This window comes from Protopterus annectens, chromosome 5.part0, assembly GCF_019279795.1.
Source record: "Protopterus annectens isolate FY-2018-M chromosome 5.part0, PAN1.0, whole genome shotgun sequence".
Classification (NCBI taxonomy): Eukaryota; Metazoa; Chordata; order Ceratodontiformes; family Protopteridae; genus Protopterus; species Protopterus annectens.
In genome coordinates this window covers 1,006,203,157-1,006,218,856 of record NC_056735.1, presented here as the reverse complement: position 1 = coordinate 1,006,218,856, position 15,700 = coordinate 1,006,203,157, and positions in this window count along the sequence as shown.

Sequence of the window (15,700 nt, the reverse complement as noted above, 5' to 3'; positions counted from 1 at the left end):
CGCTGTGAGCGCGTTTTTACTAGTATGCGCGTCGCTCCCCCCTGAGGAAACAGAAGGGAAAAAGGAAGCATGAGAAATAGTAGGAAGCTAGCAGGGATTACTGGCAGAGCTAGCAGGTGAAAACAATCAGAAGCAGGCAATTACACAGGCAGAACAGTAGCCCAGCCCAGCACTTAAAACTCTGCAAACAACAGTGCAGAATGTTTCTCTCAAGAGACACTGCAACAGAGGAGTAAGCTATTAGAAGTGACAACTGAAAAAGCTTCACTCAGACCAAAAATGCTAGGGGCTGCCATAGCTGTTATAAGGAGACATATGCAACTTGCTGAGGGTGGTGACTATGCAAATGCTGCCGGACAACCCACAGTGAGGAGACGGAGAAGAGTGTACAGGCCCAGGGTCACCTACCAGGGGTTACATGAGCTGGAGATAGTGGAGCACTATAGAGTAGACAGAGACCTCCTACAGCAAATTGTTGAGCTGTGCAGGCCACACCTCACACACAGAACCAACAGAGGGGAACCCATCCCAGTGGAAACCAATGTATGTGTTGGCCTAAGAATACTAGCAACAGGTACCTTCCAGAGACCAACTGGTGATATGATGGGGATATCACAGGTATCAGCATCCAGGATACTGCACCAGTTCCTGGATGCCATGTCAGCACATGTCGGTGATCATGTATATTTCCCCAATTCCCGTGAGGTATTGGACAGCAATATGCGTCTCTTCCAGCAAATAGCGGAATACCCTGAGGTAGTGGGTGCAATAGACTGCACGCATATACGCATCAAAGCACCAGCTGGTTAGTGGGGTGGGGCCTACATTAACCACAAGGGCTTCCCCTCCATCAACTGCCAGGTCGTGTGTGATGCCCAGGGCATAATAATGAATGTGTGTGCTGGCTGCCCTGGAAGCTACCATGATTCCCATATCTGGCATTTGACACAGCTGTACCAGACATTTGCCAATGGGGACATCCCACATGGTCACTTAGTGGGGGATGCTGGCTACGCACTAGAGCCGTGGATGATGACACCCATCAGAAATGCACACACACCTTAACAAGAATGCCATAATGAGGCACACGCACAAACACGAAATGTAATCGAGCATGTGTTTGGGCTGCTCAAGTCATGGTTCCAGTGCCTGGACACATCTGGTGGAGCCTTGCAGTACTCACCAACTACATGTACCCAAATTGTTATGGTATGTTCTATGCTACATAATATGATTCTGCAAAAGCAGCTGCAGCAGGACCAGCATAGGGCTTGGCCAAACAGCCCCCCACCATTGCCAAGCCCATCACAGGCAGAGCGTGACTCGGAGGAGGAACAACCTGAGCCTGCCCCAGTAGGCAGAAGGAGGCGTGCCCAGTATGCCTTGGCCTTGGCAAAGAGGCAACGAATAGCACATACACTGGCTGAGTAGGAACCCAGGAAATGATACCTCTCTCTGACTCGCACAAATAGTAAAAAGGATGTCTAAGTTGACACAACCTGCTTTCAAACATGTACAGGGAGTGTAGTATGTGCATCCAACATAGACAGCCCTGCAGCACCACCTGAGGCATGATTGCCATGTGTTAAGCAATGTAACACCATGTAGTATATGCAAACTTGATGACCCTGACTAACATCCTACCCTCACCAAGCATGATGCCACAATATGAAGACAAGATGATCAATTACAATAATTGTCTTAAGTAGTGCTGTTAGTCAAAGGGGATCCAATGCATGTCAGCCTGGGATGACATGCTGAGCAAGACACGATGCTCCACCTGCTAGGGATGGCATGCACCTATCACTCCTGGCCTTCTGGATACTGGCAAAGGCTGTTGTCACCTCCACTGTGCCTTGAATAGGTAAGGCTCAAAACACAAACCCACCTCCATAGGTATCACAAGGGATAAGAACCTAGACGTAATGCTTCCCAATGCCAGAAGTCTAAACTGCAAGATGCATGCAGTCCAAACTCTCCTTAGCATGGAGAATGTTGATATCTGTTCTGTAACAGAAACTTGGGTCAAGGCTCACAAGAGCACCCTAACACTACCAGGTTACACCTCATACCATGCTTTACAGCCCCAAAACATGGAACAAACTACAGAAGGAGGGTGACTATCAATAATTGTCAATGATAACCACACCCCCAGGTTGGTACCACAACAAGAAGCAGCATGGACTATCCACGGGCAAGTAACAGTGGCTAAAACTGCCTCCCAGTTTGTAGCCTGCTACAGACCACCCTCCTAACACCAGGAACCACACTTGGCTTACTTCAGAACACATGAAAATATCATGGTCTCTCCAAATAACATTATATTGGGTGACTGAAAATACTCAAACATAGACTGGGAGCATTATTCTAGCTCCAACACCCTAGGCCAAAGGTTCCTAGAATTCATAAACCAAAATGCTCAGGAACAGCTTACCACTCCCACAAGAGGGTACGCATACTGGATGTGATAATCAGCAACATGGGTACTCTATGCCCAGATGAGACGTGTATCCCTCACTGGTAAGATCAGACCATAGAGTAATCACACTGGATATTCACATCCTGACCCCAATCCCTGGGCAGAAAACCACAGTGAAAAACATGTGTAAAGCAAATGTTGCACTCCTCCAAACTGATGTGGAATTCATTAAAGGCCTTGTGCCTGTGGAAAATAAGGGCCACACCTCAGAACCCTTTATAAATGCATTCTATGAACACTTTCAGGAATGCATGGATTATGCAATCCCAAATAAAACCAAGACCCAATTCCATACACACAGGCATCTGGCCTGGTGGGTCCCAGCCATTACCAAACCATGCAAGAGAAGGAGGAAGCTACTACATGATAGAGCAAAACCCAAAAAGGGAAGTAATCTCTGATCAGTATTATGGCAAAAAACTATGGCCACACATAAAATCCACTAAGGCCAGCTACAACATGTTGAATCTGGGAATCTTGAGGCAATGTTACACCTGCCCCATGTACACAGACAACCCCCTCCTCCCCCCAAGAAATACAAATATATGTGAGAGATGCAACTATTTATCCAAACTGGAGGCCGAGCTCTCTCAACTCAGTACTGGCAAAACCAGTCAGGAGGAGAAGGTAACCACACACACCACAAACCCAGTCTCACATAGACCTATCATAACTGCAAACCAAAGACATAAACACACAAAAACATTCCCGGAGGCTCTAATTAAAAATCTACCAAATCAACAGAGGCCTCCAAAGCAGACACCCAAGCAACCACTACCTCAAAACATAGCGCATGCAACAAATAGTTCACAAAGTCAGTGTGCCTAACAGTCACACCCCTTAAGGGCAAACAACATGCCTGATACACTTGTAATAGGTGACTCCATAGTCAGACACGATGATGTCCTGCTCACCAGACTGAACAAGGAAAAGGTTACAGTAAGCTGCCTGTTGGCTGCTACAATCCACCACATAACACAAGCACGCAGGTCATTCCAAAGCAAGTACAAATATGACTCAGTCATTGTCCATGCTGGTGTGAATGACCTGGAGTTGGGATGTGAATATCCAGTGAGATTATTTTATGGTCTGATCTTACCAGTGAGGGATACACTTCTGTTCTGGAGCATCGAGTCACCATGTTGGTGATGATCAGGTCCAGTATGTTTTCCCCTCTTGTGGGAGTGGTAACAAGTTGTTCCATAGCATTTGAGTTTATAAATTCTAGGAACCTTTGGGCTAGGGTATTGGAGCTAGAGTAATGCTCCCAGTCTATGTTTGGGTAGTTGAAGTCGCCCAATATAATGGTGTTTGGAGAGACCTTCATATTTTCCAGTGTTCTCAGGAAGGCTGAGTGGGGTTCCTGGGTTTGGGAGGGTGGTCTGTAGCAGGCTATAAACTGGAAGGCAGTTTTACCCACTGTTAGTTGCACATGTGATACCTATGGGGGTGGGTTTGTCTTTTGAGACTTGCCTAAAAAAGGCACTATTGGGGTAGCAAGAGCCTTTGCCAATATCTGAAAGCCCAGGGGTGACATGTGCAAGCTGTTAACATGCACAGTGCACCCTGTAGCTGTCATACAGTCATGGATAATGTTGAACCTGCTGTGTCACCCCTATACAGGTACCTCTGGTGTGCCGCACAGACATCAGTCCATTGCAGGTGAGACAGTTATCAGTATCAGGCATGTTAATGCATATATCTATTCGCCATGTGGCCAGTTAACACATGTACACATACTGTATGGTCCAGTCATGATATACAGGTCGCATCTGTCATCAATCACACTGGCTACCCATGTGCAATATATACAAACTAAATGAAACACCAACATGAAACCACAGTATTTATCATTGCTCGATATGTGGACAGCTGTGCATACAACGGTGGAGGTGTTGTTCAATGTAGGCATATGTACTATACATTGGAACAACACATGTGTGGTACGCAAACAGTACCACACAGTGAGCTGGGATATGGCCTGCCCACAGCATTCACCATTGTGCAATATGCCCCTGCAATGGGTACACACATTGTGATATGCCATCTGACAAGTCCCAGACATGTAGTGTTCCAGCTGCAATATTGTCTCACTATCCCATAATACATACCCTACATACCAAACATACAACCCTTTGTATGCATAACCCTGTGGACAGTGACGTATCTGACATCTATGGGTGTATGTCATATGGGACAACACAGACATGTGAGATAGACGGCCATCACAAACATTTGGCCAACACATGTTCACACATGGCCATGGAGGATGGCCAGAGACATGTAGCCACACAGTAGATGTGATGTGTAAACACCCTGTTGCACATTGTCCACACATGGCCCAACTATAGCCTTTGTTGAATGGTTATATAGTTGATGTGGAACACTGGACATCCTAAAAGCCTGTGCACAGCTTGTGGAGGTGTCAATTAATTTGACCATATAAGATGTGTTGAACATCATGACTGTGTCATAGCATGACAGTAGTGACCTGTACAGCTTCCACAGACATAGACACCACATCAGGCCACAGATACCGTACATTTCCTTTGCTGCTGTTGGACATCACTGTCAGCCGTGCACCTCATGTGTGTGGTACATAAATGTCATGTGGGACATGGTGTATTGACAAGTCTGCCATGTGTGGACACAGTTGCCAGGCAGCTAAGACATGTTAGTAGTTGTGCAGGGGTGTCATCTGTAGGTCTTCCAGTGACCTGTCACATGACACAGCATGGTTTAGTGTGTATACACCTCAGCGTCGTGGGTCACAATCCACAGTAGTTATGTCATGTGTTTGCACGCAGTCATGGCTATGCACTGTGTGTGTATTACACACTGTATAGCAATATAGGTGCCTCATGATGCCATGCAATGGCACAGTGTCTGTACGTCACACTGTATAGCAATGTAGATGACTCATACTACCCTTCAATGCTCATGCACATCTGATAAAAGTGCTTTCTATTTGCAGGGCATACAGACAACACTGCAATGTGATACCCATTACACCGCTGTACATGTGTCAGGACACCATTGTGTCAGCCATGTATGCATGTCAATGCACACATCAGCAGATTACATGTCATACTACGTCAATGTCAAGGTCACATCAGCCATGTGTACAGTTAACCTGTGCTGGTGCACATGGTGTATCACTGGGATGCATCCTTACTACCATGATTGTGTGAACTGCATGGCTTCTGATATGACACCTGCTTGCTGTTGTGTGCAACCCAGGGAGGTATGCTAACTACCACTATTAATGTTTGAGCTGCATGCCATCTGCTGTATCACAAGCATGCTGCATGCAGTCTGTCAAATCACATGCATGGTGTGTCTGTGTGTCTATTGTAATGTAGTGTCTTTCTTTGCATTCACAGGTGATGTAGGTGCATTACCCTCCTGCGGTCCATCTGATGTTAGTGTCCCCACAGATACTAGCAGTGATGAACATATGCATGAGGTACAGGCAGGGTTGTCAGGGGCTGAATCTGTGCCAGTGGTTGCCATCCCAGCTATGTCCCCCTCTTCCCTGCGCACAGTTCTCATGCCAACACATACCCCATCACCAGTGGCCATAGAGGAAGGACAGTCAGCGTGTGTTAGCTTGGAACAAGAATGTGTGGTGGCTACAGAAGGTGTGTCTCCACACCATGGTGTCAGTGTAATGACTGCAGATGTGCCACACAGGCATGTAGCCAGTGCTGCTCGTAGGAGGACCTCTGGCAGACATGCACCTGCAGGACAGAGCGCAGCAGCTGGTGTCACCAGACGCATGTTCCAGACTGTAATGGCAGCACAGGCATGTGCTGAATGGCAGAACACAGAAGGGCAGAGGCTTCAGAGGGCTGCTATCCATTCTTTAAACAACAACATCCAGGCATTGGCAAATGCTCAACAGCAGCTCGCTGATGTTCTGGACAGACGATTGGGTGACATGGCTGGAATCCTTGACCGTGGCATGGCAATCCGCGAGCGTGAGCTGTCTGTGCTGGAAAATCTGGTAGAAGTGAGGCGTAGGCCACGTAGATGTAGGCCAGCTACACCACCTGGTGCAGGTCAACGTGAACAAACCACCTCACATGCCTGGTCCTACAGTGCCAGTAGCAGTAGTAGTGCAGCTGGTGCTGCGCTGTCCACACCAGGACACAGCAGGCCATGTGTATTTGGCCCTGGACGTTCCCTGTGGGACACGGTTCCAGTGGACATGTGTCATCAGACAGTAGCCAATCTGTACCTCTGCCTGGTAACCCCTGGCAGGCACAGGTCATGTGGCCGTGGCCGGACACAGTGAACTGTACATCCTGGTTTGTACAATCTGGAGCTGTCAATAATACCCCTGTGTAGGCTGGACACATGGCAGAACTGTGTGCACACATACACGCACACAGCAGAAACATCTGTAGGGCACTGCAACACCCACATGCATAACGACCACACATGTCCAATCAGATCACTGACCCTAACCCACACACATTGTGTCATCCACTGGTGCAGTCTATGCCCCTGGCAAACATTACCACCCTGTGCATATGATGATGCCTGTGCCACATCCCTGTCATCCACACCATCGTTGCAGGGACATGCTCATATGGCCTGATGCACAGGGTGAACAGAATAGTGGGAAGTGTATATTACATTTGTTGTGTACTGTTGACATGCACCAGACATACCATGTAGTACATGTTTAAAATGCATTGTTATATGTTCACAGTATGTGTCTTGGTAACAACAGTAACAGCATGTTGGTAATGATACCCTGCTTCCCTCTTTAAGGTCTAATTGCATGTGCCATTATGTTACAGTGTTTGCAGCTAGAGTGCATTGTTGTATGTTCACAGTATGTGTCTTGGTAACAACAGTAACAGCATGTTGGTAATGATGTCCTGCTTCCCTCCTTAAGGTCTACTTGCATGTGCCAATAAGTAGCAGTGTTTGCAATTTCCCATGTGTAAATGTGGAGTACTCACAGGCATGTATGGCAATACCAGCATGCTATATGTAGCCTCAACTTCACTGTTAGAAAGTCTACCATTCCACAGATGTCCACACATCTACTGATCCAGAAGCATGTGAGCTGTTTAATAGGCTACAGTGGCTAGAGACGTAACATCCATACCGGGTCACATCACAGGTATGGTGACATGGTGCGGGGGGTTTACACAGCAGTCTGGCTGATGTCAATGTTAGAGGCCAGTTGATAGCATGAGGCCTCACTGTGTAGCAGTAATACACTGTCACATTACAGGATGAGAATACGCACAGACATACACAGAAACACACAGTAACATGACCACACTCACGGGGTCAACAACACTCTAATGCACACTTGATATTGTTGAGGTGAGGACCCCTGCCTATGTGATAATCACCTTCACAGTACTGTGCACCCACATGACGCGACACAGAGAATGAACATGTACAGGTAGCCAGTAAGGCTCAGACCGATGGCATCAACAGGGTAGTAGACTGCATCACCATGAGGGGTTAGGGATTCTGTCTGTTCTGTGTGGTAGCATACACCCTCACTCCATGCACCAGACAGCCATACATACATACACACACACACACACACACGCACTTTGGAGTCCACAAATGTCATTCACATACAGATAGCTGACGTGTGTGATACACACACCACCCCTGCCTACATCTTGCTTTCCACACTGCAGTATGTACAGATCTCTACAACAGTGTACAGGGGTGTGTAACAATTGGGATGTATTCCCCACCATACGTGGCATATATGGTCACACAAGCAAACACACATGGCAGTACTGTGAATCATACACCTGCTATATGATGATACGTCTGACAGACATGCAGCTGTATTGGCCGCATTATGTGTACCAATGCTACCTTCAGCAATTGTGCTGCAATATGCACACGGGAGGACGTAAGTGTTACAGGTGTCAAGTGATGTACAGTCAGTAACACCCTGACTGCTGTGTAGGTTGTATGTCTTCACCTTCAAGTAACAGTAACATAGCGTACTGTTTGCACATGTAATGGTAGGACGGCTTGTGACACACCTGTGAGCTGTCTTCAGCAAACATCCATCTGCAAAGGTGGACCACCACTTTATGTACACACATCCATCCATACCTGATGTACATCCTACCGCACTGTCAGTATTTCACCATATACAAGTGTCAGTGATGGGGCTGCATTGCAACTGCATGTTGTAGTTAGACACAGATGAACGACATACATCAGCTACTGCACATGCATGGTAGCTGCATGCACACCACTACATGTACATGACAAGATAATCCAAGCGTTGGAAGTACACCATAAAACAAGCAAAAAGGCGAATGCTGACACCACACTATGTAGCTTGAGAAACTGAAAACAATGAAGCAAACTCGTGCAAACCAGCAGGACAAAGTAAAACCACTTTTAATAACAGTTGAGCGCTTTCACCTGTTTCAATACAGGCTTCTTCAGAACAAAAAAACATTCTGAATAGCAGCCTTTAAATAGATGTTTTGGCTCCAAAAATTTTAAAGCAACATACTCCACTAAAACTTTCTGCATAAGCAATAAACAAAAACATTCCAAAATGAATAGGTAACAGAAATAAACAATTATATTATAAATACATATGTATCCTATAAAATGTAATACACACATTCCTCTGAAATTCATATTTGTTAAAAACATGTTTCTATAAAAACACTGACTCAACTTATTTATAAACAATTTGACACTAGCGTATTTTGTATAGCAGAGGTTTAATAGACAGTGATTCATTCAAACCTGGGGGTGAGGCAGCATCAGTAAAAATTTGCCACCACATTTCTCTATAAGACAGCCAACTCTTATAGTCTCCCCCCCAGGGTCTATTTGAATAAGGTCAATAATACTAAAAGTGAATTTATGTTCAGAACCCTCTTGTTTTATGTGCTTATATAGGGCATTCTTCTCATCTCTCTTTCTAATAGAGTAAAAATGACCGCATATTCTTTTGTTCAGCTGCCTGTCGGTCTTCCCAATGTAGAAAGCGGGACAAGCTGAACATAGTGCGATATATATGACTAGTTTAGTAGTACAATACCCTGCCTTGAATCTAATAGAAGTGTTGGTAGTGTTACCTAACCTAGTGCCTTGACTGTTGTTATTAGCAAAGCACCAGTTGCATCTACCACACCTCTGTGTAGATTTAGAAGTGTTAGAAGTCAGAAACATTGTATTTTCTAACAACCTTTTCAAGTTCATACCCATTTTATTTACAAAGTGGGGTTTATCCCCTAAAATGTTGGATATAGAAGCATCCGCCATAATAATAAACCAACTTTTGTTAACCAATTGCCTCATCTTATAACTACAAGGACCATATTCGATTACACAAGCTTTATTTAAATCACTACGACCAACTCTAGCAAGGGTAACAACATTATTACCTTGAGAATTTATTCCTAACAAAGGTGTGTACCTAGAACCCCAGCCTTGAATAACCTGCTTACTTACATTTTGCATCATACCAAGGTCATAACCTCTATCACTGAACATAGTCAGAATATACTCAACTTCAGCTATCATATCTATGTAGTCTGAAGTCATTCTAACTGCTCTAATCAACTGTCCCTTGTAGATGTTCCTTAAAAGACTTTTTGGATGATTACTAGAATATTCAAGATAATTGTTAGAAAAAGTGGGTTTCCTGTATATTCTAGATTTAAACCCACAATTAGCCTGGGAGACGAGGGTGTCAAGGTATGCCAGACCATCATGACTGAATGCGTGTGTAAATTTCAAATAAGAACTACTGGTGTTAATATATTCTATAAATTCAGTCAATGTCTCAGTATCACCATCCCATAATATATATATATATATATATATATATATATATATATATATATATATATATATATATCGTCAAGGTAACGAGTATAATATTAGATGTGAAGATAGAAGTCACTGGTGAACACTACAGACTCCTCCCAGTCGAGCATGACCATATTAGCAAAAATGGGGGCACACACAGCACCCATAGCTACACCCTTAGTTTGTTTAAAAATCTCTCCTTCAAAAAAGATAAAGTTGTTGTCCAATACCATACTCATCATATCTGTAATCAACCATATCTTATCCCAATCCAACCCTGCATATTTAATAATACTACGATTTAATGCTTCTAACCCCTCACTTTTGGGGATGCAGGAGAAAAGGTCTATGACATCAATAGTTACATATAACAAATCTTTTTTATATAAGTGTGTAGGAAAATAAGCTAAAAAATACCAAGAATCTTTGGCAAGATGAAATACCTTTTCGTACACATGTTTCAAAGTATGGTCGATGACCACACCCAAAGGAAATGTTTTAGATCTGCTGCCAGACACAATTGGTCTAAAAGGCGGGTCAGACACATTCTTATGAACTTTGGGGATGCCAATTAACTTGGCTAACACAGGAAATTCCACTTTGACAAAATTGTAAGTATTCAAACTAATTTGCCTGTCTATAAGAAAGTCCTCGAGGTGACAGTCAATTTTTCTATAGGCTATATTAAGTTCATTGACAGATATGATCTCATAACTGTCCATAGAATGTAAAATGTCATGAAGTTTAGAGGTATATGTAAGTTGATCAAAAAGAACTAAACCCCCACCCTTGTCAGGTTTCATCACCCGTATTGATCTATTCTTCCTCAACATTTGTAGGGTGTCCTGTTCTTCTCTGGATAAATTATGTTCCATTCTCCTAAACTTATTATTGTTGTTAAGCTCATAAATCTGCTTAACAATACATTTTTCAAATAAACCAATCATTGGATGGCATGGGGTTATAAAGGTACTTTTCTTTTTCAAGATTTTACAGTCATTATTAGAGCCAGTAACATTATTAATGGGATTATTAAACATTACTGCCAAGTTTAATTTCCTAGTATATAATTTAACTTGACAAATATTATCAACCACATCAAATTTAGTAGTCGGTATGTATTTCAAGCCCTTAGAAAGTAAATTAAAATATGAAATATCAAGCTTAACATCTGTATAGTTAAAAATGTTAAAGCTATTGTACCTGTAAATCACGCCATCTGTGGAAGAAATCTCACAGTACTTTGTGGTATTATGTACGTCATGTTTAGTAGCAGTTTGCTGTGCAGTCTGCAAATCTACAATAGTAACTAACTCTAGATTCATATTATTATTGGCTATTATTGATGGTGGGGTTTCTTCCAATCCCCCCCCCCATTTCCAATCCCTTCTTCTGTCTTGACCTTTGCCCTTGAAAAAATGGGAATTACTTTGAGCCTGAGAATTATATTCATAATCTGGGGGGACCTGCTGTTCATTGTAAAAATTATCGACAGTTTTAAACTGTCCTTCTTTCCACCCATATATAGCCCCTTTCTCATACTGCTGAATATCCCTAGTAAGTTTAGAATGTTTCCTTTCTAGAGATTTTTTTATATTTAAATCAGCTGTAACAAATTGTTTATTATATAACCTTTCCCATTATTCAAATAATAAATCACTTAAAATGTTTTCATTCAGTTTTTCTGTTTCATCCATTAGTCTAACTAATTTCTCATCATTGCATTTAATTAACAGCTTCATAAACTCAATGCCACATTTATCAAAAAACAAATTAAATTATTTTTTTGTGTTGTCATTCACATCTATGCCCATAGGAAATTTAAAAAATCTCAAGCCTTTAGGAATGACATTGATGTTTAAACACTTAGATAAATATGCATTTTCTAACTTCAATGTATTAATATTATTCAGTTTTTTACCAAATAAATAAATCATGTCTTTAAGTGAACAGTTAGAAATAACAGAATCTTCCCTGCTCGGGCATTAGAAGATGCAATCTCAGGAACTGCAGACACTACTTTGGCTTCCTGCTGCTGCCCAGTGAAGTTTAAAAGCAAAGCAGTAAGCTTGCTCACTTCTGCTTTCAAGTCCCACACTTCTGTTTGTAGTTGCTGCAAATAAGTCAGCTCAGTATTGTTGGGTGTGGCACATCCAGCTTCTCCATCAGCTTCCATAGTAAGACACAACAAGATAATCCAAGCGTTGAAAGTACACCATAAAACAAGCAAAAAGGCGAACACTGACACCAGACTATGTAGCTTGAGAAACTGAAAACAATGAAGCAAACTCGTGCAAACCAGCAGGACAAAGTAAAACCACTTTTAATAACAGTTGAGCGCTTTCACCTGTTACAGTACAGGCTTCCTCAGAACAAAAAAACATTCTGAATTGCAGCCCTTAAATAGATGTTTTGGCTCCATAAATTTTAAAGCAACATACTCCACTAAAACTTTCTGCATAAGCAATAAACAAAAACATTCAAAAATGAATAGGCAACAGAAATAAACAATTATATTATAAATGGTTTACTATCATAAATTCGAAAGTAAAAATAAATAATGTCTTTATTTTCGAATTTATGCATCGAAAATGAACATTTTTGAATAATAGTAAACTCGAAAACCAGGGTGTATTGTCGAAAATGTCACTTGCGACATTGACAGCGATACACAGCATGCCCACCCTTCCCATAATCACCTACCTACCTAACCGAACACACAGTTATGCAGGGGGGTTGCACCCCCCTGCACCCCCCACACCCCCCCTAACTTAATATTCCAACTCCGAGATCGCACAACAGTGAGGAAAGGGATGCATTTCCCTAACCGCACTGTACTGCGATCCCCTCCCATGACCGAAAGTTAGAATTGCGAATGCACAGTTCATTTGCAATGCAAACCTTCGCTCATGTCACCTGCCATAATATGAAGTATTCGAACATCTGATGTTCGAATACTTCATAGCCGTGCAAATGCACGTCGACATAATGATAGCAAACCATTATAAATACATATGTATCCTATAAAATGCAATACACACATTCCTCTGAAATTCATATTTGTTAAAAACATATGTTTCTATAAAAGCACTGACTCAACTTATTTATAAACACTTTGACACACCTTTGTTAGGAATAAATTCTCAAGGTAATAATGTTGTTACCCTTGCTAGAGTTGGTCGTAGTGATTTAAATAAAGCTTGTGTAATCGAATATGGTCCTTTTAGTTATAAGATGAGGCAATTGGTTAACAAAAGTTGGTTTATTATTACAGCGGATGCTTCTATATCCAACATTTTAGGGGATAAACCCCACTTTGTAAATAAAATGGGTATGAACTTGAAAAGGTTGTTAGAAAATACAATGTTTCTGACTTCTAACACTTCTAAATCTACACAGAAGTGTGGTAGATGCAACTGGTGCTTTGCTATTAACAACAGTCAAGGCACTAGGTTAGGTAACACTACCAACACTTCTATTAGATTCAAGGCAGGGTATTGTACTACTAAACTTGTCATATATATCGCACTATGTTCAGCTTGTCCCGCTTTCTACATTGGGAAGACCGAGAGACAGCTGAACAAAAGAATATGCGGTCATTTTTACTCTATTAGAAAGAGAGATGAGAAGAATGCCCTATATAAGCACATAAAACAAGAGGGTTCTGAACATAAATTCACTTTTAGTATTATTGACCTTATTCAAATAGACCCTAGGGGGGGGAGACTATAAGAATTGACTGTCTTATAGAGAAATGTGGTGGCAAATTTTTACTGATGCTGCCTCACCCCCAGGTTTGAATGAATCACTGTCTATTAAACCTCTGCTATACAAAATACGCTAGTGTCAAAGTGTTTATAAATAAGTTGAGTCAGTGCTTTTATAGAAACATATGTTTTTAACAAATATGAATTTCAGAGGAATGTGTGTATTACATTTTATAGGATACATATGTATTTATAATATAATTGTTTATTTCTGTTACCTATTCATTTTGGAATGTTTTTGTTTATTGCTTATGCAGAAAGTTTTAGTGGAGTATGTTGCTTTAAAATTTTTGGAGCCAAAACATCTATTTAAGGGCTGCAATTCAGAATGTTTTTTTGTTCTGAGGAAGCCTGTATTGTAACAGGTGAAAGCGCTCAACTGTTGTTAAAAGTGGTTTTACTTTGTCCTGCTGGTTTGCACGAGTTTGCTTCATTGTTTTCAGTTTCTCAAGCTACTACATGTACATGTGCGTTGGTCCTACATTCCTGTCAAGTAGCCATGTTTGTATGCATTGCAATTGGTGGAAATGTGTGATGACATACATGACACATGGACTGTTGTATGATATGTTGGTTGTCAAGGGTAACTAGTACAGAGGGAATGTTACCTCAGTCAACATTGCTACCTTATGTACTGTTAGCATTCAACAGCCATGGACGTACCTTCCATGTGCATGTGTGTGATTGCTGTAGCCATTTGTCTGCACTGGACAGCAAAAGCTATGCTATGTACATATGCGTTGTGTGTGTGTGTGGGCCATGTACATATCCACTGCGATTACATGTATGTCATATCCAAACATGAGTGTTTTCTGGTGTACAGCGACAGTCATCTGTTACAGCTGTGTAAGACCCAGGGCCCCTGTTATGTGTAGAGCCGACCTGGTTATGGACTGTGGTATCATTGCATTGCATACCACATGATGGAACCCTGCCAGTACATGTGTAGTCTGCACAGTTGCTGTAGACCTATGTACAGTCCACTGGTCATGAGTAACATGGTGGTGTAGTAATGTATGGATGTGTGTTATTGGTCCAAGGACATGGCGGTTTCTGAGGGCTACATAGTAGAATGCAGCATTTAACACTGTGATCTGCACCTGAGACATCTGTGATGGCTCTTGAGTGTGTACTGGTCAGTACATGTGAGTGGCCTTCATGTACGTGGGGACAGTAACACCTGGAGCAGTCTGTCACGGTCTTATAGCCCACATGTCTGTATATGAGGTATACGGTGGTAGTGCTATTGTGTACAACTGTGCCAAATGCCAGGTGTTTCTCACTGCAGAGATGTCCATATTCCCCATTGTTGGATCTGGATTGTCAGCTGTGATCACGAATGCTACACAGCTAGCACTGACGACCGGTGTCAGATGTGTGTAGTGCAGCATTCATGCTAACAATGTTCACTAGTGACACACTGTGCCCTTCCGTGTTTAGAATCCGTGTGCATACAAGACAGCCCTTCGCTACTACTAAGTGTGTGAGCATGCCCAGTACGCTGTTGTGTAGATTGACACACAGTACATTCCAAATGGACATGTGCTACTAAGTGTGTGAGCATGCCCAGTGACACCTTGTGTCGGTTATGTGCTTCTGTGTATGGGCATGACTATTGAAA